Here is a 23,419-nt window from a genome sequence, read left to right as displayed (position 1 = left end):
TGACGCTTCTGACTGTATTGACACCTCCGCATCCCCCCAAACCTCACCCGCAGTCCTTGCTAGAGAGCCGGTGCCAATGGCGTGGGCCCTGTTGGCGTAACTTGCATGGTTCCCACGTCGGGGAACTGAAAGTAAGATCGGCCTCCCTAGCTTCCTCAGGACACGGCATGGGTGCTTGCATTCCAGAAGGTGGTGGGCAGCATCTGTCCTGCAGCTCGGCATCCGATTTTGCCACTGTAGATACATGTGGTTTGTCCTCAGTTTCGTTCGATGGTGCCACACTGCAGCAAATGGCGGCTGCCTCTGTGGTAGCGTCGTCATTGAAGGTGGAATCGTCATCCTCTGGAGGCTGTGTCGCATCCCGTTCGGAAGTTGCTCTACGCCTCCGCTTCCGTCGCTTCGGAGAGCGTTGCTTCCTGGTGTGTCCTTCTATGTCAGACGATGGCAAAGATTCACGACGTTCCGGCACAAAGGCAGCCGTAGGCACAATAAGCGAGTCTACGGCCATGCTATCGTCATGTATGTTGTTATCAGTCGACGGGGGCGGCGGCATCGGAGTTGAATCCGTATCTTCTGGAACGGGTGTGTCATCATCGCCCTGTATTGGAGCATGGAGCCGCGACCTAACAGTGGATGTCGGCTGTCGTGGTGAAGTGGTAGCTGTCGTGAGGGCTGCTGCATAAGTCACAGGAAGCAGCGTCGGCTGCGATGGCGGGTCCGCTTCAGCCGGCGGCAGTTGAGTGATGCGACGTTGCATACATTCTGATCTGAGGTGTCCCTCCTTCTCACAACCAGAGCAGGTCTTCGGTTGCCCGATATTCAGATGTGAAGGTACATGTCTTTTAAGTTCTATTCGAACCTGGCGGACGCCGTTCAGCACAGAATATGTCTGGAATTGCGTCCATTTTTCCGCAATATGATCATGGACCGTGCCGTAGGGGCGCAGCGCTGTCACGACGTCCTCCACCGGTAGTTCGAAAGGAAGTTCGAAAATTCTGATCGTGCGAAGTCCCATGCCAGAATAATCGACGTGCACAGTCCCCACATTGGCATCAGCATGGCAGAAACGGAGGCCCTGTTTCGTGTCCCGAAGGATCCGTTCACATGTTGCGTCGTTGATGATCTTGACATATACGATACTACTCACAATGGACAAGTGAATGTCGAGAATTTCGGTCGCCGGGATTTTAACTTCTTCTCGTAGAAATCGTTCGACTTCGAGTGCTTTGGGCCGTGCAAATTCGTTGCGGAACGTAAATTTGAGCGTCGATTTTCTGTATTGGTGCGCCATAGTGATCTATATGCTGAGTACGGCACGCGCGAAACGGCCGAGTACTATGTAAACAACACGAGCGCTCGCTCCGCGGCAGGAACACAAACAGCACGTCCTCACCGCAGCACAGCCAAAGGCCAACTACCACTCGGCTACCAGGGACGGATGTCCTCATGATATTTTCACTACATTTTAAATATATTTATGTAATGTTATAAAAAAAATGGACGTTAATGTAACTGTGATTTACAGCTAGGGTGTAACAAAATGTGATAATACAAAACTAAAATTATCCAAAAATTTCTTGTTCTGTAATTCCAATTGGTCATTTAATGATCTGTCGAGAGTAATAATTAGTTCACTGTAAATTTCTATTTCCTCAAGTATGTTCATCTTTTTGCCTTTTGGCAATGTAAAATATCTATATCTATAGCCTTCTTAATACCTTCAGCATTTTGGTCATTTTCCCTTAAGTGTTTGCTGAATGTGAAGGTGTTACATCCTGTTTTCCTTCTCTGTTCTTTAAACATGTCTAGAAAAGCCCATCCAGTGTGCTCCATGTAACATTTTTCAAAAATGGCACAATGTATCCTATATATTCCTAATCTATTTATTAGATCCTTCTGTCATGTATGAGGCTTGATATTCTGCCCTAAGTTATAGTTTGTAAGGAGTGTGGGTTTTACCAAGGACTCTGGATATTTTATCAGAAATGGTGCTCTTCCATGGTATTCAATCAACTTTAATTAATCTTGTTTCATCTTTAGTTAGTGTGATTTCAGATACTTTGTAGTATCTAAAATTATTTATTATCTTGTTATAAATTCCTGTAACAAAGTCTAATTACACTCAACATTGTTGTACTTTATATTGGCTTAAGGACAAAATCATGATAGTAATGTAAAATAAAGAAATATTTCAGTTAAATGGCGGAAATATCATTCAGATATTAAATTAACAAATCTCTGCACAAAAATACCCACTCTACAAAACATAAGTTGATAAAATGAAGGTATTTTAAGAGTACGTAGTTTGAGTTCTCGACTACTGAACAGGTGATATTTTTGGACTGGATGCATTAATTAAAAAGATGAATTTGTCCCTGCAATATCTGAGACATTTAAATTTTCACTTATCAAACCAATGATCAAGGAAAGCATCAGACTATGAAATCAAATAATGAGCACTACACACTCACCTTATTACAATAGTTACCTCTCTGCTTGAATGTCATGACTTCTCACAATAAAACATATTTAATGATTGTGAAAATCAATAACTTTTATATTTATACACTGAGATGAAGGATCTCGGCAGGTAATACAAAGTTCGTGCATGTCTGAACACAATATTTCCGTGCGCAGATGACTGCCATAAAAAATACTATATAGGGATTTATATGTGCATCTACTGCTGGAGATGAAAGCATTTTTAACTTCTAACTGCAATTCAGTTTTCGAAATGAAAATTGGAGATGCCAAATATGTTTACCTAAACTTTGGCTTTCCTCACAGTTCGTTTTTCTATTACACCTATGTCTCACAATATTTAGAATCTGGCAGTGATGGCTGCAGTGGTTGCAAGATCAGTGATCGGCTCGATACGAATAGCTGATTTCTACCTAAGTTAACCTCAAGCAGATGAGACCCTCTCCTCAAGACGTGGGACGTCGAAGTGTGGTCTAGAAGCGAAGTCTAGGATAGAAGTGCTTTCGACGCAGAAAATATTCAGATCTGTGTTATGGTAATTTTGATTGGAGGAATACTGATTCTTGTAAGTACTGATCAGTAAGATGTTGTCATGCAAGACGCTCGCCTCCCCTCCTTATTCGGATTTTAGGATGTTAACCAGTTAAAAAACTTGATACTCTTGGGTCTTAAAAAATGTGTATGTTTTACTCCGGCCTCCTTTGCTGGCCAGTGTAAGCACAGTCACATTTTCTTTTCCCACTGCTAAATTGCTTGTATTAACTAACAGTTCTATAAGTGACCTAAAATCATTGTATGAGGCCAGAATCAGTACCATTGTTAGTGTAGTTGCCCGTCTTGATCGCTATAAAATCTTTACTTTATTGAAATACACCTCAGTGCACTTCAGCCGCAGCCATCGTTAAAATCTGTTAGATAAACATAATAAATGAAAATTACTATTTCTAAAATAATCAAAATAAAACACTGTATGAAACCGAAATGATGACATGGTATATTTTAAAATATCGATACACTGTATCTTGTCAGTTGCACGTACGCCTGTTTTTAAATAACGCTGAGTGGCCGTTAGTTGGCTTTAAAAGAAATACTAGAGAAACCTGTAAATGATATTTTCCAAATAATTATAAAGTGATTCTCAGAAAATGGACTCTCTTTAAATTTTGATAAAATACACTACATTCAACTCTATACAACAAATACTGAGACCAACAATTGCTGTAGCAGGTGGACAGGAGTCGGTAAACAGAGTATAGTACCGCAAATTTTTGGGTGTACTTTCTGATGAAGCGTACATCTACTTTTTCTCTTCGTACAGTTGCTAATTTTGAAACAAACGAATTAACCTCCTGACATGTTTTGCACATTTCCACTAAAGAATGTCTTAGGGAATAATTTTATGCCGTAACCCACCACTTGGAAAGAAAGTATTGACTGCACAAAAGCGAGCAATTAGAATAATATGTGGTGTTCTCCCACGAGCGTCATGTGGGTACTAAGTCTTGAAGGAGCTAGGTACCTCTTCAAGCACGTACGCATTTTAACTGCGCGATCGCAGTACATTTATTCGCTGATGAAATTCGTCATAAATAATTAATCACAATTTGAGAAAACAGTGAAGTAATCACCCACAACAGCATAGGGAAAAAACGACCATTATGGCCCATTATTGAAGCTATTAGCGCGTAAGAAATGAGCACAACATGCAGCAACAAAAAATCTTTGATAATTTCCCTATAGCATAAAATGTATGACAAATAGCAAAGCGAATTTTAAATCTGACCTAAAATAATTTCTCTTGCACACCTCCATCTGTTCCATAGACAAATTTCTGTTTACAAACTCGTAATCAGGATATGAAAAAAAGCTTTCTTTCAAGTGTGGTTGCATGACATAATGTGTTCATTAATGTTAACACTAATCATGTATACACGTCCTGCTCGTAAACCGTCTCGTTCGCATCATTTCGAGAAAAGAATCTCTCATATGATCTATGGAACATGTAACTGATTAACTAACTATTGTTCGCTTGGCAATACAGAACCGTTCAGCCACGTCATGTGCAGTAAGACAAGCATCCCCTTGAACAGAACAACAATATCTAGAGCACCACGGCTTCTCTGCACAGCAAGTATTGTTTCGGCTTCTCTTGACGTGGCAGCAGATAGTGAGGTGCCGACAATGATGAACTCAACGACAACACTGAACACAACAGTGGCACCACGTCGTCTTTTCAGGGCACCTGTCTCGTAAAAGGTTGTGTTTTTAGCATTCTCTTCCCCACACAGCGTCACTGACCTGTAAAGCAGAAGTAGCTCAAAAAATGTGCAGGAAATAAGGTTTATTAGTCAAAGTGTTTCTGGGAAAATCACATAGGTACTTCTTAAATTGAATGTTGACAACAATATTTATAAAATACTGTTGAACGGTGGTACCATTTTCTTTGGAAGCACTGGCTGCACAGCTTAGACAAGCAGTCAGACTACAGACAACATTATGCCTTAAATTTCTTCCTCTGACGTTTATCTGCGAAAAATCTACAAAATTTGTTTTTCTGTGAGAAATATATTTAAAAATTTAGATCAAATTCATCATCTTATTTCAGAGTTTTCTGAAAATAGTAGGCAAGTGTGGTAGAGAATGTCGTTCTAATTATATGTGCCGATTTTAGTGAATTTCACTTCAGCCATTTAGGAGAAAAGTGTAACAGAAAGATAAAAATTAAGGTTTCCCGTAAATCGCAAATCAAAGTCCGTGAACTTATTAGCTTACCACTATGCAGTTTTAGAACATAAAAGCTGCATATTCCTTTTGGTCATCTGTTTCTTGATCCTCCATACCCTTTATCTTCGTTCCTTTAAGTGCACTAGCCTCCTCTTTAGCAAATACTGCAGCTCTCTTCACTTCTATTACTTGCAGCCGCTCAACAATTGTCACAATATTTAATTTTTTCTTAACATGAATCCTATAAAGTCCACCATAGATAAAAATTAGCATTGCATTAGTTACACGTATCTTCACACTTTAATTTTTTTGTGGCCATCTGTCATTCGACTGGTCTGATGAGGCCCGCCACGAATTCGTCTCCTGTCCCAGCCTTTTCATCTCAGAGTGGCAATGGGAACTTGAGTCCTTAAATGTTTCCTGGATGTATTCCAACCTCTGTCTTCCTCCACGGTTTTACCCTCCACAGCTCCATCTAGTATTAAGGAAGTTATTCCCTGATGTGTCAATGTATGTCCTACCGTTCTCGGCCTTCTTCTTGTCAGTGTTTTTCATACATTCCTTTCTTCGCCGATTCTGTAGAGAACCTCCTCATTCCTTACGTTATGAGTCCACCTAACTTTCATCATTCTTCTGTGGTCTCAAATGCTTCTATTGTTTTCTGTTCCTGGTTTCTCACTGTCCATGTCTCACATGTCTCACTGCCATACAATGCTGCGCTCCGAACGTGTATTCTAAGAAATTTCTTCCTCAAATTAAGACCTTTTTTTGATACTAGTAGACTGCATTTTGCCAGGAATGTCCTTTTTGCAGTGGTAGTCTGCTTTTTCTGTCCTCCTTGCTCCGTCTGTCATTAGTGTTTGCTGCCTTGTTAGAGTTTCTTAACTTTTTCTACTTCGTGATCCCCAATTCTCATCTTAAGTTTCTTGCTGTTCTCGCTTCTGATACTTCTCATTACTTTTGTCTTTCCTCGACTTACTTTCAATCTATATTCTATACTCATTACACTTTTCAATCCGTTTCACAGATCCTGTAATTCTTCTTCACTTTCACCAAGGATAGCAATGTCATCAGCGAATCTTGACGTTGATATTCTTCCACCATGAATGTTAATCCCACTCTTGAACGTTCCTTTTATTTCTGTAGTTTCTTCTTCGACATATAGATGAATAGCACGAGAGAAAGACTACATCTCTTGTCATACACCCTTTTTAATCCATACACTTCGTTCTTGGTTATAAGCTCTTACTCTTCCCCAGTGGTTCTTGTACCTTCTTTCCTTATAGCTTACTTCTATGTTTCTCGGGATTTCACATGTTTTGCACCATTTAACATTATCGATCGCTTTCTCCAGAACGACAAATCCTATGAAAGAGGCATGATTTTTCTTCAGTCGTGCTTCATATATCGACCGCAAATCAGAAGTGTCTCTCTGGTCCCTTTACCTTTCCTAGAGCCAAACTGATCGTCATATAACAGACACTCAGTTTCCTTTTCCATTCTTCTGCTATTATTCTTGTCTGCGACTTGGATGCACGAACTCTTAAGCTGATCATGCGATGATTCTCGCACTTGTCGGCTCTTGTAATCTTGCGAATTATGTGGATGATATTTTTCCGAAAGTCTGATGGTATATCGGCAGTCTCATACATTCTACACATCATCACGAATAATAATTTTCTTGAAGCTTCCTCCAATGGTTTTAGGAATTCTGATGGAATGTTATATATCCCTTCTACAATGTTTGATTACAACTCTTCCAAATCTCTTCTAAATTCTGATGCAAGTACTGGATCCCCTATGTCTTACCTGTCGACTCCGGTTTTTTCTTTTATCACATCGTCATATAATTCCTTCCCGTCATAGAGGCGCTGAACGTACTGTTTCCACATATCCCCTCTCTCTTCTACTTTCAACAGTGGAATCCCCTTCGTACTCTTAATGTTACCAACTTCGCTTTTAATTCCACCGAAGGTTGTTTTGACTTTTTTATATGCTGAGTCAGTCTGTCCAACAGTAATTATTTTTTCCTTTGCTTCAAATTTTTCATGCAGCCATTTCGCCTTTGCTTCCCTGAGCTTCTTATTTATTTCATTCATAAGTGACTTGTATTTACGTATTCCTGAATTTCTCTGAATATTTTGGACTTCCTTTTTTCATCGATAAATTTAAGTATTTCTTCTGATAGCCATGGTTTTTCGCAGTTAGCTACTTTGATTTTCTCTCCAACTTCTGTGACTCCCTTTTTTAGAGATGTTTGTTCCTCTTCAACTGAACTGCCTACTAAGCTATTCCTTATCGTAGCAGCCATACCTACAGAGAACTCAAGCGTATCTCTTCACTACTTATTACTTCCGTATATCACGTCTTTGTGCATTGATTCTTTCTGACTTGTCTTTTAAACTTCAGCCTACTCTTCATCGTTACCAAATTGTGTCCTGAGCCTACATCTGCTCCTGGGTACGCCATATAGTCAAATAGCTGTTTTCAGAACTTCTGCCTGATCAAGGTGTAATATAACCGAAATCTTTCTTTATCTCCTGGCCTTTTCGATGTATACCTCCCCGTCTTCTGATTCTTGACCAGAGTCTTGGCTATTACCATCTCAGATTAGTTGCAGGATTCCATTAGTCTCTCTGGGAACGTGCGTTTGAACCACAGTGGACTGTGGGAAAACCAGAACAGAAGAGATTCGAAGCATTTTAGACGTGATACTACGCAAGAATGTTGAGAAATAGTCGGACTGACAAGGTAAGAAATGAGAAGGTCCATCGCAGAATCGGCGAAGATCGCAGTATGTGAAAAAAAGAAGGGCAGTGTAGTAGGATATCTGTTAAGGCATTAGGGACTGACTTCCATCGAACTAGAAGGAGCCGGCCGCGGTGGTCTAGTGGTTCTAGGCGCTCAGTCCGGAACCGCGCGACTGCTACGGTCGCAGGTTCGAATCCTGCCTCGGGCATGGATGTGTGTGATGTCCTTAGGTTAGTTAGGTTTAATTAGTTCTAAGTTCTAGGGGACTGATGACCACAGATGTTAAGTCCCATAGTGTTCAGAGCCATTTTTTAACTAGAAGGATCTGTAGAGGGCAAAAACTGTAAAGGAAGACAGAGATTGGTATATATCCAGCAACTGAGGTCGCAGGTTGCAGGTGGACGTAGTTTGTAAGTGCTTACTCTGAGATGAAAAGTTTTGCACTGGGGAGAAATTCACTATGAGCCGCATCGAACCAGTCAGAAGAATGATGACACAAAAAATAACGAAAAAACGGTATTGTGTTCGTTAAGGTGTTATAGTAGCTTATCTATATAACTATCTTCTTGTTCATTATTAAATCTGCTCTTGCAATACCGCTTCAATTTTGTGTTGATAATCCTGTACTCAGCTGATGGAAGTCCTGTTCCCCTGCGAGCGCACGTTGATTAATTCTCACTATATCTAACTTCCTCCTATCCGTTTATAAATCCTGTAACCTACTAGCTCGATTAATGGATGTAATTTCACAGGTTGCCCAGCAGAGGGCCGATATTTTTTTCAGTTTTTTGAAGTACACCCTTCTGGCTAGTCCCCCTCTGGAGATCTTTCATCCAAGAGAATGCCATAAAGCCCATACAGAAGAGCCGAATGTTCCCGGAAAATATAACAGCTATAGTTTTCCCTTGCTTTCAGCCATATGGAATGCCTATATTGGTTAATTTTTCAGGCAGTTTTTCGTATTTTTGCTCCTGCTACTACTGCAGAGGGTGGTGCCCCTCTTTAGGAACCATTACTCAGTCTGCCATCCCACTGCCGCAAGGTCCATGGTTCGTTGGTGAAACGCTTCTTATTAACCTGGAATGGCGTTTGTGTGAATTACGGTATAACTGATTAAGCTTCCTGTGAAGCTCAGCTTCTGCTGACACATCGCGGAAAAAAGTTGAAGAAAATGTATTTTGCCCTCAATATTTAAGCACGTCCTATTCTATTTTCTGAAAGCTTCAATGCGAGAGTTAAAACTGTTACATGACTATACTTCAGTTTTTGGGAGGCCTATTACATCCTTGTAAAAATTGAATTGTTCAGTTTCAAGACATCTAATTAGTTTTTCAATGATTCTATAGGTGAAATTGTTAATAGAATAAGCACGTTTCAAAAACCTCTTCCCTTTCCCTAGTATGACTTCCCGATTACGACATTTTATTAGTTTCCATGTTAACCTTTGACTTCAAATTTATTTATGTTCAATTACCTAGCCGCCAATTAGCGAAACTGGATCTTTCTAAATCTGTATCTCTGTTGTTTGCAGGCAATACATCAGACTAAGCGGAGGCGTTAAAGCAGCTTACGAGACAATGTACACGTACCTGTAAGTATAGCTTGCTAAAACTCTGCGCTACGTTATTCCTACATTCATTATTATTACATACATGTCGTTCTTTGTTTTTGTTTTAATTTAAGAGGGAATACTGTTTACATTTTACACATGGTGTCCAAGAATAATGTCTCAAAAAATGATTTTAGTATTTTGTACAAACTTAATCGAATCTAGAAGTTCTCTTTGGCTGCGGTTGTAGGTTGTGGTTTCATATGGCTGCTGGTAGGGTCTCCCTTATACAGCTACCTCGCTCGCTCCCTGGTTCATCACCCAGTGAGCGTCGATACCTTAATGACACGGAATCCAAAGGCTTTTAGAATTCGCCGTTTAAGGAGGTGCAATTCTTCTATAACTGTGCGGTGTCATTCTGGACGAGAGTGCGGCACCTCTCTTCCTACAGCTCAAAGCAAGACAGTCGTTGTTTGTGAAAGAGGCGATCAACAGGTTACTGTCATAGACCCAATCAAGAAATCACAGTCAATCGCGTTTTTCGCGTAGTCGACAAACGATTCTCGTCATGACTGCCGCGAATTGTTATTCATGTGGCTGTCTAGCATGTTTTGAGGTGAGTTTTCAATTTCAGGCGGTACAGGACTCAGTTGTTACAAGTAATTCATGTTGGTGAGAGGCAACAACTAATGGTTTTTTTAACGAAATCACTCTGAGTATGGAGATAAGGATAACACTATCCTTCCACTTTTAGTGTAAGTGATGATGTTGCGTTCCATATGGAAAAGTGAACAAGTAAAAACATGGATTCACAGCAGCCATAAACCCTATTCGAGCGCAGTAGAGACTTTTATACGCTTCACGTATTTTGTGCCGTTAAACGAGAGAACATTCACAGACCATCCTTCTTTTATGGAAGAGGTGGTTAAAACAGACGGCTACAGGTATCAAGTTCCCAAATATGTCGGATATTCCTTTTCTGTGATTGCGAGAAAATTACAAAAATTTCAGTGTACAGCAGGATGAACTACTACTGCACAGTCTTGTACATGTTGCACCATTTCTTAACGGTGAGAAGTGTGAAAACCATAATGGACGATCGGAAGTCGCATTGCACTATTGGCCTCTGAAGTCGCTTGAGCCGATGGTAGGTAATGTTTTTTGAATAGGAGGGAATCGAAGAGTGTTAAATGTGGCGATTGAGACGTGATGTCAAAAAGTAGATGGAATGATTAGGTAGGGAATGAAGAGGTTTTCCCTCAGAATGGGGAAGAAGGAAACATGTGGAAACACTGACAAGAACAATTGACAGGACGATAGGATCTGTGTTACGACATAGGGAATAACTCCTATGGTACTAGACGGAGCTGTAGAGGATAGGAACTGTAGAGGAAGACAGAGATTGGAATACACCCAACGAATAATTGAGGAAGTATGTTGCAACTGCTACTCTGAGATGAAAAGGTTGACACAGGAGAGGGATTTGTGGTGGGCTGCACCAAACCACCAGAAGACTGATGACTGAAAAAAAAGTTTTTGGTCGGCATTTATGAAAGACCTGCAGAAGCATTGGGTGGCTTGTGCAGCCGATAGTAACATCAGTGAATGTAGTAACTCCAGACATGCTGACAGGAGTTTGACTATCGTCATCAGAACGCGAGATGTAGTTGGGTGATGGGGTGCATTGTGCTAGGAGGTGGGGGAGGGGGGGGGATGCAGCACATTGAAGTTTTATAAAAGATAAATTTAAACCTTGATTTCAAACATAACTAAAGACCATCCCAAGTTTGTACGAGCACACGTGTTAAATGTAAAACTTATTTTGAAAGTACAGTGATCAAAAACGGCTCTTATCATATGGGACTCAACATCTGAGGTCATCAATCCCCTAGAACTTATAACTACTTAAACCTAACTAACCTAAGGACATCATACACATCCATGCCCGAGGCAGGATTCGAACCTGTGACCGTAGCGGTCACGCGGTTCCAGACTGTAGCGCCTAGAACAGCTCCGCCATAAAGTACAGTGTTCGTAGTCTTATGTGTAACTTAAAATTCACCCCAAATATCTGCCCTTATTCATGCAGGGGATATAGCCTTGTGAAACCAGATGAATCTCCTTTAAATAAGCCGGCCGCTGTGGCCGAGCGGTTCTAGACGCTTCAGTCTGGAACCGCGCTGCTGCTACGGTCCCAGTTTCGAATCCTGCCTCGGGCATGGATGTGTGTGATGTCCTTAGGTTAGTTAGATTTACGTAGTTCTAAGTCTAGGGGACTGTTGACCTCTGATGTTAAGTCCCATAGTGCTTAGAGCCATATGAACCATTTGAAACAATCCTTCGAGGAAAATATTGGACTTCCTGAATGAGATTTTCACTCTGCAGCGGAGTGTGCGCTGATATGAAACTTCCTGGCAGATTAAAACTGTGTGCCGGACCGAGACTCGAACTCTGGACCTTTGCCTTTCGCGGGCAAGTGCTCTACCAACTGAGCTACCCAAGCACGACTCATGCCCCGTCCTCACAGCTTTACTTCTGCCAGTACCTCGTCTCCTGCCTTCCAAACTTTACAGAAGCTCTCCTGCGAACCTAGGAGAACTAGCACACCGTTTTAATCTGCCAGGAAGTTTCATTGGACATCCTGGTAATAAAAGTCTTTTACACAGGTGTCAGGGAACCTGTCAAGCCCTCAACCCACAACATAGAGGATGATACGATTTTGGCTCAAGATTGTCTTCCTCTACACTACCTGTCTCTCTGGACTTAGGAGACCAATATTACCCCTTCTGCTGCTCAGGTGACTTCCTGAACTTTGTTGGCCATTTCTGGAATATACATCCTGCATTTTAAGTTCAAGTGCAACGCTGGGAAAGGAGTGTTATAAGGCACTATAAGCCGAGCCAACCGGACTAAAGTTCCTTTTTATTTTTATTTTTTTTAGAGAGGTGTTTCTCACGCACCCATTATCCTGTTTAAAGATGTGTAATATAAGGTCTAAATCAGTGGAAAAGGAAATGCAGAGAAATTAGTATATAAATGTGTGATATATGTCTATATACACTACAATTTGAGGATGATCAGTCCATGATTGTCAACGATAAAGACGATCTAGTATATATGACGCGAAAACAACGGAAAAGGTATAAGCGATGGAGGTTAGAGATTAACTGACAGAAAACAGTCTTCCTGTGAGGACTGAACTATCCAGCATCTATGTCTATAGAGAAGAAACCGCAACTTATACATGTTATACACATCTAGAAGTAGAATTTGATACGACAGGTAAGGATGTTCACAAAATTTCGAAACGAATGTATGAGGCTCGCTTGTTTAAACGGAATCCTTTGGAGTAGCGAAATAGGAAAGAAATGGATAAAGATTATCCTTGAAACTATGATCAAAAGTTCCTTGTTGTATGGGGCAGAGCCATGTAGAGAATAAGGTGAAGTTGGGGGCCACAGAAATAGATGTGTTCAGACGATCATGGAACTGTGTGGAAGAGGAAAAGTGCATGACGAAGAGGTTCAATTACGAAGGGGTGTAAAAGGGTCATTAACAACCGTCATGGAATAGGAACAATTAATGTTCGTTCACATTTATGAATAGAGCATTCCTGCTCACTTTTGGGCCCTATCAAGGTGCATCGCTGTCCCGAACTGCATTTTGCACATTTTGTTTCGATTCGGAGGTATTTGATGTAACAGAATTATATGGAACACCCTACACATGTTATGTTTATGTCTGGCAGATGGATGAGTCCAGGTTATCTACGAAGACCATTCTGTGTATACAACCGAACCGCAGGAAACGCTGAAGGCAGGAGAAATCCCAAGTAGAGGGAACTGTAAAAGCAATGGGATCAAGAGAGTTAAGAGAAGATGAATGGAACGCTAGACGTTTACGAAAATTGGCTGTCGAACAACGCTGGAAGGTGTTCTAACACAGACCTACAGGGTGTTCCATCTAACTCTGGCACCTCGTATATTTCCGAAACGAAACAAAATGTGAAAAATGCAGTTGGCCAGAGGCTCACATGTGAGCAGGAATGCACCATTCGTAAATGAAACGAACATCACTTTCAACACAAAGTTACGGTTTCTTAAATGACACATGTACGTTTTTTCTACCCAAATGACAGTCAGCGTCGGTAGACTTGTTTTCACTTTTCTGAAGGTAGTATCTTCGGAAATACGTCGATTTAAAAGGATGGCAACGGCGCCACAGTTTCTGCCGTAATGCACATAGCACGGTTTGCCTATGACAGGTATCAGGACAGTGCAGGCAACGCATTACGGTAGAAACTAGAGCACCATTTCCATTACTTAAAGTCTAAGTGTTCCAGAATGTATATGATTTGGATCACTAAAAAAATATAAATAAAAGTAAAAAAAGTAAAAAATTAAAAACCTTAGTTTGGCCTTGAAAGCGATGTTTGTTTACTTGTAGGGACTGTGTATTTCTGCGTATTGTGAGAGCCCCTGACACAGATGCACCTATGGCCAATCGTACTTTTCACTCCTTGTTTCATTTTGGAAATAAATGAGGTGGCAAAGTCAGGTACGACATTCTGTGTACTAATAATAATATCGGTAGCTAAAGGTACTTCACATTTGAAATGTGGCGCACAAACTCTTTTTGGTTCTCTTTCAAATGTCATGTGTCGACAAATCTTGCGATAAAATGGCTCGTTTACGAAATGTTAAAATATTCCCATTAGTGTATAAAAAAGGATGGAGACAGTTAGAAATCACAACTTCAGGAAGACCTCCCTTTGGTTTCCTGTGAAGCGCTGGAAGTTACAACATCGCGACTGCCAGCTGCACCGAGTTATAACGGCGACGCGGCCTTATTCGTTTTCCGTCCCGCGTCGGCGCTCATCCATCGTCTCTGGAGAGCGCCGGGGATTCGCGGCGAGTCCTCTAGTTACAGGCGGCAATGAGGCGCTCTGAAGAAGGAGGCCGTTTTTCTCGGAAACGAACTGCTGCCAGTGGCGATGGCCCGGCCGGCTGGTAACGGGCCGCGTTATTTACCGACGTTGCCGTCGCGGGCCGACCGCCGCGACGGACGAGTCGATCCCACGCCGCCAATCGATTGACCCACCAACGAGACAGAGAGAGAGGGAGAGAGGGAGACAGAGAACGGGAGACGGAGAATGAGACGAGGAGCAGCGGGCGCCGCTCCATCATCTCGCGGCCGGGCCAGCCCCCTCGAGCGTTCGCTCGCCTCTCGCTCCGTTGTTTTTCGTTCCCGCGAGTGCAGTGCTGGCAACGACAGAGACATTATTTTCGCAACATCTCGCGCCGTTGTTACGTCCCAACTCTCCCGCCGAGAGTGCGTCCCGCGGCAGATCAGTGACCCACTTCTATTTTGGCTGAGCTTCCCTGACCTAACGCCTGCATTAACCCACTTCTGTTCTGGACTTGTAATGCAGACACACGTAAGCTATGGGTGTAATAGCACAGTCTCCAGATTCGCCATTGCTGCAATGCCTGGCTGCAGGAAAACTGATGTGCGGCGTTTACATTTCCAGCGGAGCTCTAGCTGAGACTGGATAAAGTTTGTGGATGACATTATTTGTGAACTTGTTTAAGTAACAGTGCCACAAGAGAAAAGGCACCTCAGGACCACGAAGAGAGTCCGAAAAACTAGTGTTCCAACTGTTTATTTCCTCTAAGTCACTCGACGGCTGCAGGTAAACCAATAGATACTTTTGTCTTTCTCCGGAGTCATAACCGAGGCCAAAAGTCCAGTTTACTTTATACGTATGTACGACGTGCGATGAAAAAGTAAGGGGAACCTCTGTTTTTTCTTCACGAATCTTTATTTATTCATCAACATCAACTTTGTCCCCTTCAAAGTAATCCCCCTATGATATAATACATTTATGGCAGCGCCTTTTTCAATCTTGGAAGCACTTCTGGAACTCAATTTCGTTACGGTGTTCAGCTCCTTCTGCGATTCGTTTTATCTCATAAGTGGTGGCAAAACGACGTTCTTTCATGGTTGTCTCAGCCTCGGGAACAGAAAGAAGTCGCAGGGGGCTATATCCAGCGAATACGGTGGCTGAGGACACATAACGGTTTTGTTTTTTGCCAAAATATTACGAACAAGGGTTGAGGAGTATGCGGGACAGTTATCGTGATGCAATTTCCACTAGTGGTTTGGCCACAATTCCAGTCGTTTTGTTTTGATGCTTCACGCAAACGGCGCATAACTTCCAGGTAGTATTCCTTATTGACCACACTACCATAACCCAGGAAGTCATGATCGGCTATCCCATTGTAGTCCAAGAAGAAAGTGAGAACAGCCTTTACTTGTGATTGAACTTGTCGAACTTTTTCGGTCTTAGCTCTAAAGGCATTTTCCATTTTTGACGAATGGGCCTTGGTTTCCACGTCATTCCTGTATACCCTTGATTCGCACTGTAACGCTGCGCTTTGTGCACACACGATACTCTTTAAAGCCTGTACCATGGTAAGTTGACGGGCTTCACCTTGTAAGAAAGGATTTTTGTGTAGATATTGACCGCGTGTACCTGAATGGAGGCAAATCAGACTTACATTCACTCTGTAATAACAATGATACGTCAAGCAAGTCCGAAATGCAACTACACGTCAGGACGGACAAGAAACAACACAGAAGATGCTACCAATTTGTTAATAATACGGTCGCTAGCCTAATTAGGCATTAACTGAGTTTCTTCCCTGTACAAGTTGATTTACGTTCAAGCAAAACAACACGTAGTAACACAGCATAATATGGTAAATTTTAGAACCAGAAAATCTACTGAACTGATAATTTCACTTTTTGTACTAATATGGATAAACCATAAATACATAACACTACACTATAATGTTTACTACAAAACTTCGTACTGTCTATTGATCTGATTAAAATCGGGCCTAGGTTACCCTAGAAATAGCACTTTCGAATCACACACACAATGTCAATTTTGATAAAGGTAAAACACTGATAAATTTTGGTTTTTCATATTGACTTTAACTTTGCTGATCAAATCAGTCTAGAACACTTCAGAATTCAAATGAATAAAAAAGAGGGGGGGGAGGGGGACCCTGAAACTGTTATGATCACTGTATTAAAACAATTAATTACTGAAATCATTATGCTCTCAAGATTTCCAATATACGATTTACTACTCTTTTTGTCTTATTTCCTGCTCATTTAAATACCATTATATCATCCTCAAAATAATTAAACTTCATTTCTAAATCGATATCAAAATTATCTTCCAACTTTGTCAGACCTTTGTTATTCGTCTATTAGTTCATTAACAAAAAAAGTTCTTTAAACATCATTCTAACATAGCTAGGTCTGCAGGTAATTATTATTAACATAAACTTTAATTCTTCATTTCGGGACACTCGGATTGCACAACATTTGGAAAGGACCCTGGCTAGGTTAGTTGTGAGAATAATTAAATGATAGGACAGTTCTGGTAAAATTTAAGTTGTTATTGAACAGTATGGAACAAAAGTAACACTGGTCCACACGAATACAGTACTAAAAGTTTCAACCTGTTCGTATCGATGCGGCGGTTGGCGGGCGGCGAGATGCCGAGGCACAGAGCACACATACAACCACAGCAATAGCTCTTGATGTATCGGCACTTTACTTCTTCATAGCGTCGCAATACTTTTCCATTTAGTGCCTATGGAATTTTGCCATGCTGTATAGGCGTCTGAACGGCATATCCGAGGCTCAATGAACCTACGTCTTCCAGGAGAGCCTCCTCGATCCAGAGCGTGTTTCTCAGACCAATGCCCAACTCCAACTACTACTGCTGAGCCCGTTATGCCGTACAGCGCCCGCGTGCATTTTTCCGCGCTCGCCTGCCATCCACCTTTTACCGCTCCCCTACAGACAGGGTATTCACCCGAGGTTTTGCTTTCTACATATCCTAATACATTGCCTATGTATGGACCAGACGCACAATTACAATTTTAACGTCTTACAACAGTTTCAACGTTTCTTACATTTCAATTCTATTACAATATTGTTTGACATTTGACTTAAACATTAATATTCATATTGAAATTTGTTTACAGTTTTCTTAACACAGTGACATGAAACAAAAAAAAATGAAATCAGAACATCGATTACACTAATTTATCGAAAATCAGAAGAAAAAAATATTACATGTACAATAGTACAGCGTTGTTGTTGTTACAGTACCCTGCTGCAACATTCTTTAGAAGTTCTGGATAGTTATAGATTTCATTCAGCAATTCCTGAGCGATGTATATGCGACGTCGTTTTTGGATGAAATGCAACAATTTCGGTACAAACTTCGCTGCTACACGTTTCACGACCAAAACATCTGAAAAAAATAGCTTGTCGTGAGCCAAAGGATATTCTGACATTATCAGCAGTGTCTCTGATTGCGATTCGACGGTTTTCCAGAACCATACTCATTACGTCTTCCACACTGCCGTCAGTAATTGATGTGTTACGGCATCCAGGGCTGTCGTCGCATTCAATATCTTCTCGACCATATTTGAAATGTTTGCACCACTCGTAAACTCTTGTCTTACTCTGTAAGGAACATGTGTACCAACAAGGTAAAAAAGTTTTGAAAGTTGGATGCATAAAGCCGGCAAATTTAAAAATCACACCTCGTATTCAGGATCTACCCGGGACCGTATACTTCAAATACAAATAAAAACACACAGTAGTCAGTGACTAAATTATTATATTTTTGTACACGGGTATACAAACTCTATTTACTTATTATTCTATAAAAAGAAAAAGCCTATGTCCTTTTTCCATATACTGCAAAACTGTTGCAGGCGTCTTATTTCTGTTTAAAAGTTGTCGAATGGAAACAGTTTTCTACAAGTTAAATAAATAGTGTAACCCTCCCACGCCAACGAAACTCTTCTTCTTAATACGAGGGTACCTCAACAACCAAGTTACAAGTTTCACATCACACTAAGACCATCGCTCAAAAAGAGTGGCACATTATCAGAATGGAGTACATGTTCTGTGCTTCCTGCAGACTAAGTTCTCCTGCACCAGACGTGACAAATGCATCAGAGTGCCTGTGTTAGATGGCGTGGTAACTGGAAACGTACTCCAAAGCTGAAATGCGCAGGGCAGTACAATTCTTTGGGGTAAAAAATTTGTGGTAAGATCTCATGGGATCAAACTTCATAGGTCATCGGTCCCTAAGCTTACACACTACTTAATCTAACTTAAACTAACTTACGTTACGGACACTTTTTTTTCACTAGCTGCTTATATTTTATGACCCACCGTCTAATTTCTTATGGTGGGTCGTATGTTGCCACTTAGCCGCTGTGACTGGGTCTGGGGTCCGGAGTGACTGAATGTAACACCACACCGGATCCCGTCCCCACTCACACCGTTGCCCGTGTCCCGCCACGTGGAGGCGGGCTCTGTTTAGATCCATTTGATATCTTTTTTTTTGTGCAGCATTAGAAATACTTATAACTAATACAAAATCAAGTAAGATATTAATAAACAAAACTAAATTAAATATTTAGAAAGAAGGAAGGAAGAGAACTGAATAGAGAAGGAATAGGTTTAACATTGACCGTCACCTGGTTGTGGGCGGCGGCCCGGGTCTTGGAATGACCCTCAAGACGCTGGCCGTCGCTCACCATGCCTTTAACATCTACCATCCTAAAAACTAACTTAACTAGAAGATATTAGGATACGTTAAAGCTAGAAACTAAGACTAAGACCTCCATGTCCAGCCTGCTGAACTATTTACGATATACAATAGAGAGGTAACTGATTTTGTGCTTGGCTCAAAGTTGCTAATGAAAGGGTACTTGTGGTAAAAGTAATAAGTTAATGACGCTAACGGTTTGTGTTGAGCTTACAAGGCTCCTAGTAGAGTACATCAGGCGCAAGCACCTCCCGGCCCCGCCAACAACACGACCAGAACGGTGGTTTTCCCCGATCTGCCATAGGTATCCAGCGGGTTGGGCTCAAAAGAGAGGAACCACAATTAAGATCCTTCCATACAGGACGCGCGCCGCCTCTTACCAGGGGGCGTAGGTCCCTTGAAGAGGTGCCTAACTTTAAGCTTCAGATCAGAAGTTATTACTGTAGTGGAGGTTGAGGTATAGGCTGTGTAGGTTGGTTGTACAAACAATTCACGCTGCCAATGATACGTGGTGTGGCAGTTACCACCTTCCGGCCCCGCCAGCAACACAGCCTGAACGGTGGTTTTCCCCGATCTACCATAGGTATCCGTCGGGTTGGGCTCAAAAGAGAGGGACCACAATTAAGATCATTCCATCCAGACTTTGCGCTGCCTCTTAACGGAAGGCGTAGGTCCCTTGAAGAGGTACCTAGCTTTAAGCTCTTATTAGACATGGAGATGCTGTTAACTACTTACATATAAGGTGCAATCTGTTTTTAGGATTGTGTGTGACTTGTGCACCTCTTGTCGGTTGTTCCACTCTGTTCTTTGAATCTGACTTTGTTGACACTATGGATCATCCGCGCTGGACGCTTCAATATCTATGTTGGTGCCCTGGTCTGTATCTGTTTCTTCTTCATCACTCGTGGTGCTAATCATATCTGTGTCCGCCTGGGCATCGTGACGTCTGTTTGGACCGAATTGCCTTCGGTAGGGTCTGTTGCGCAAGTATTCTATTTGTTGGATCTTCGAAATTTCGTCCGTTATTTTGTTGAGTTCAGTCCACCTTTCCGGGTCGCGTATTATGGCATGTAGTTCGTTCTGTGTGTTCAGGCGATTTATGTGTACTGTGTGTCTTATGTTCGTGCGTTGTCCGCAGAAGAAGACAGTATGTTCAGGGGAACCTTCTTCCCCGCATGTGCATCTATTAGTCTGCTGCAGACTCACGCGGTACAGGTGCGTGGGATAAGGGCCATGTCCTGTGATGAAATGTACCATACCGCGGCTGGGATCAATATGTTGTAGTTTTAGTCTTTCCCGGATGTCAGGGAAGAAGTTGTAGACACGGCGGCCCTTATCGCTGTTGGCCCACTCGCTCTGCCAGGTATCCACTCGCCATGATCTGAGTTGGCGTGTTGTCTCAATCGGTACACCAGTGATCTGCCGAACCTGGTCTATTCTCCCCATCCTAAGCCAGCACATTGCTGCGCGGTACCTGATGGTGATATCTATGGGGAAGATTCCCATGACGACACATAGTGCGTCATTTGATGTTGTGTTGAATGCCCCTGTTAGTCGAAGTAGTACACTTCTTTGGCCTCGACGTACAATGGTTCTGTTGGTGGAGAGATTTAACCTGTGGGCCCACGTACTGGCAGCAAATCATAGTACTGACTCGAAGAGAGCGCAGTGGTATGTTCGTGTCACTGACAGGGGTAGTCTGAATTGTTCCGAATTTAGCCTAGCCAGTTTGTGTAGTATCTTTTCTGCTTTTTTTGTGCATATTCGCATGTGTTCGTGGAAGTTCAATCGTTCATCAATGTATACTCCTAGATAGCGTGTCACTGCTAGTCTTTTAATGTTTGTGTCCCCGATTTTGACTATTGGGTTCCTGCGCAGAATACCCTTTAGCAATGTATAAGTTGTTTTGTTTCCTGCTATCTTTAATTTATTATCTGTGCACCATTGGGTTATTGCCCTAAGTGTTCCATTGGCTCTTTCTTCTAGCTGGGCACGGTTATTTGCTGAAACTACGACGAGTAGATCATCAACATAAGCGACAACTCCATCTGTCAAGATGTGCTCCTCTAGTAACTGTAGGAGCGATTCTATAACTATGTCCTAGAAGATGGGGCAGCAGATCGACCCTTGTGGACAGCCTTTTGTAATTCGTTTAATCACTTTCTGGTTGTCCATTTGCCAAACGACCGTTCTGTCTCTGCAGTAGTGCATGAAGCTATTATACAGAGACTCCGGTACCTGCAGGTGTCTGAGCCTCTTGAACAAGGCCTGCCACCAGTGGTTGTCGAAGGCACCTGAGATGTCTATCGTAACTGTAAGTGTGTATTTGGAGGGTGTGTCGTGTACTATTTGGAGTGCTCTGTTAATTGCGTCGTCTATAGATTTCCCTTCCCTGAAGCCGTGCCGGCCGGTGTGGCCATGCGGTTGTAAGCGCGTCAGTTTGGAACCGCGTGACCGCTACGGTCGCAGGTTCGAATCCTGCCTCGGGCATGGATGTGTGTGATGTCAGGCCGATATTTGGAGGTTTAAGTAGTTCTAAGTTCTAGGGGACTGATGACCTCAGTAGTTAAGTCCCATAGTGCTCAGAGCCTGAAGCCGTATTGGTGTGGTGTCAGTCCCCTTAGTGTTCGGTGTGCTTGTAGTCTTTTGTAGAGTAGTTTTTCTTGTACTTTATCGAGTGTATTGACAAGGCAAATTGGTCTGTATGACTTGGGGTCTGATGGGTCTTTGTCTGGAGCCTTTTTGATGATAACCGCCTTCGAGGTCTTCCACACTGCAGGCACACGGCCCAGCCTTAATGCATCGTTTAACAACGTTGTGAGAAACAGGGTGATCTGCGGTGCAATTTGTTTCAGTACCTCTTAATGGATACCATCCGGTCCAGGCGTCTTTTTGGTTTTTTCTGAGATCGCTGTTGCCACTTCTTCCTGCGCAAATGGACAGGTGACGGTTGGTGTGGTGCATACTGTGTCTACTCCGCGTCTCAGTGCTGCATGTTGTGGTGTGTCTGTGTCTGCGATGTCGTCAGGTAGGAGTTTGCTCAGCAGGAAGTCCGCTGTGCGTCTCCAGCCCTTAGTCATCTCACCATCCTCCTGTCGCAGCGTTCCCAGAACCAGTGGGCTCTTAATTTTCTCTGTCACGATTTTGTATGGTTCCCCCCAAATGTTTAGTTGTGTTTGTGCTGCTACATGACTGTTCCAATGGTCTTTCCTGGTCTTATTCAGATCAAGTTTATATTTGTCCTTGGCAATCCGGTAGTAGTGTAGTCGTAATTGTCTTTCTCTATCTGAAATTCCTCGTTGGTAAAGCTTACGTTTACGTTTTGAGTCTTGTTTGAGTCGTATTAATTGTGTAGTCCAGGGAATATTTTGGTGTTTTGTCATTCTTTGTGTTATGCAGGTGTTCTGTGTGTGTGTGATGATATCTGTCAGCATGTGTGCTCTGTAATCAACACTGCCGGTGATGTCTTGCGGTGTGTGCTCATGTATTTTTTGTCTGACCCTGTCCCAGTCTGTTTTGTCAAATAATAGTCTTTTTGGTAGTGTTTCTGTGTTGACTTTTGGTGTACCACTTAAGGTTAGTGTGGTGATGTTGTGGTCGCTAGCAGTGATCTGGTCATGTACGGTCCAGTCTCGTATGTGTTTGATGGCGGCATTATTGACGAGGGTGATGTGTATGTTTGATGAATGACCGTTGTGTCCGATGTGAGTCGGGTGATGTCCTTGTTGAGTACGTGTAGTCTTTTTCCTTTGATGATGTCATTTATTATTCTACCTTTTTTCGTCAGTTCTGTCTGAATGCCACAGGGTTGATCTGGCATTTATGTCTGCACAGATGAGAAATTTTTTGTTGCCAGCGTATTGCGCAACATCTCTGATGAGATCTGCGTATGGTTTGATGCAATGACAGGATTGGGCGTACAGCGACGCGATGATCCAAGTATCCCCCTTGTGTGTGACTTCAACTGTAACTAGGTGCTCGGAACAGAGTTCTGTAATTATGACTGGATGTATTTCTTTGTTTAGTATTATGACAGATGCCATGCAGCCTGTCCCCTCCGCAACTGTCACCGCACTTGGAGGAAAGTTGGGGATATGCCCTTGTCTAGTGCAGGGCTCCTGTAAGCACATAATGTCACTTTTTAGTTCACGTAGGACCCGTGGTAGCTCCGAATTTACAAGTATACTCCGCATAGCATTAAGCTGTGCTATTAGCAGTTTGGGTGTTTAACGGTGGCGTAGCACTTGCTGCCAGTTTGACTG

General features: G+C 42.3%; 1 protein-coding gene across 1 annotated transcript in view; it reads left to right on the top strand.

Moving 5' to 3' along the window:
* Nucleotides 1-23,419, top strand: part of LOC126475244 (octopamine receptor beta-2R) — a 785,384-nt gene that overhangs the window by 483,054 nt on the left and 278,911 nt on the right. Inside the window, exon 4 of the mRNA XM_050102934.1 lies at nucleotides 9,488-9,547. The gene's annotated coding sequence lies outside the window, so the exon portion shown is untranslated. The remainder of the gene's footprint in view (nucleotides 1-9,487; nucleotides 9,548-23,419) is intronic.

The sequence above is a fragment of the Schistocerca serialis genome, chromosome 4 (genome assembly GCF_023864345.2).
Source record: "Schistocerca serialis cubense isolate TAMUIC-IGC-003099 chromosome 4, iqSchSeri2.2, whole genome shotgun sequence".
Lineage (NCBI taxonomy): Eukaryota > Metazoa > Arthropoda > Insecta > Orthoptera > Acrididae > Schistocerca > Schistocerca serialis.
This window is presented reverse-complemented; position numbering and strand designations above follow the sequence as displayed.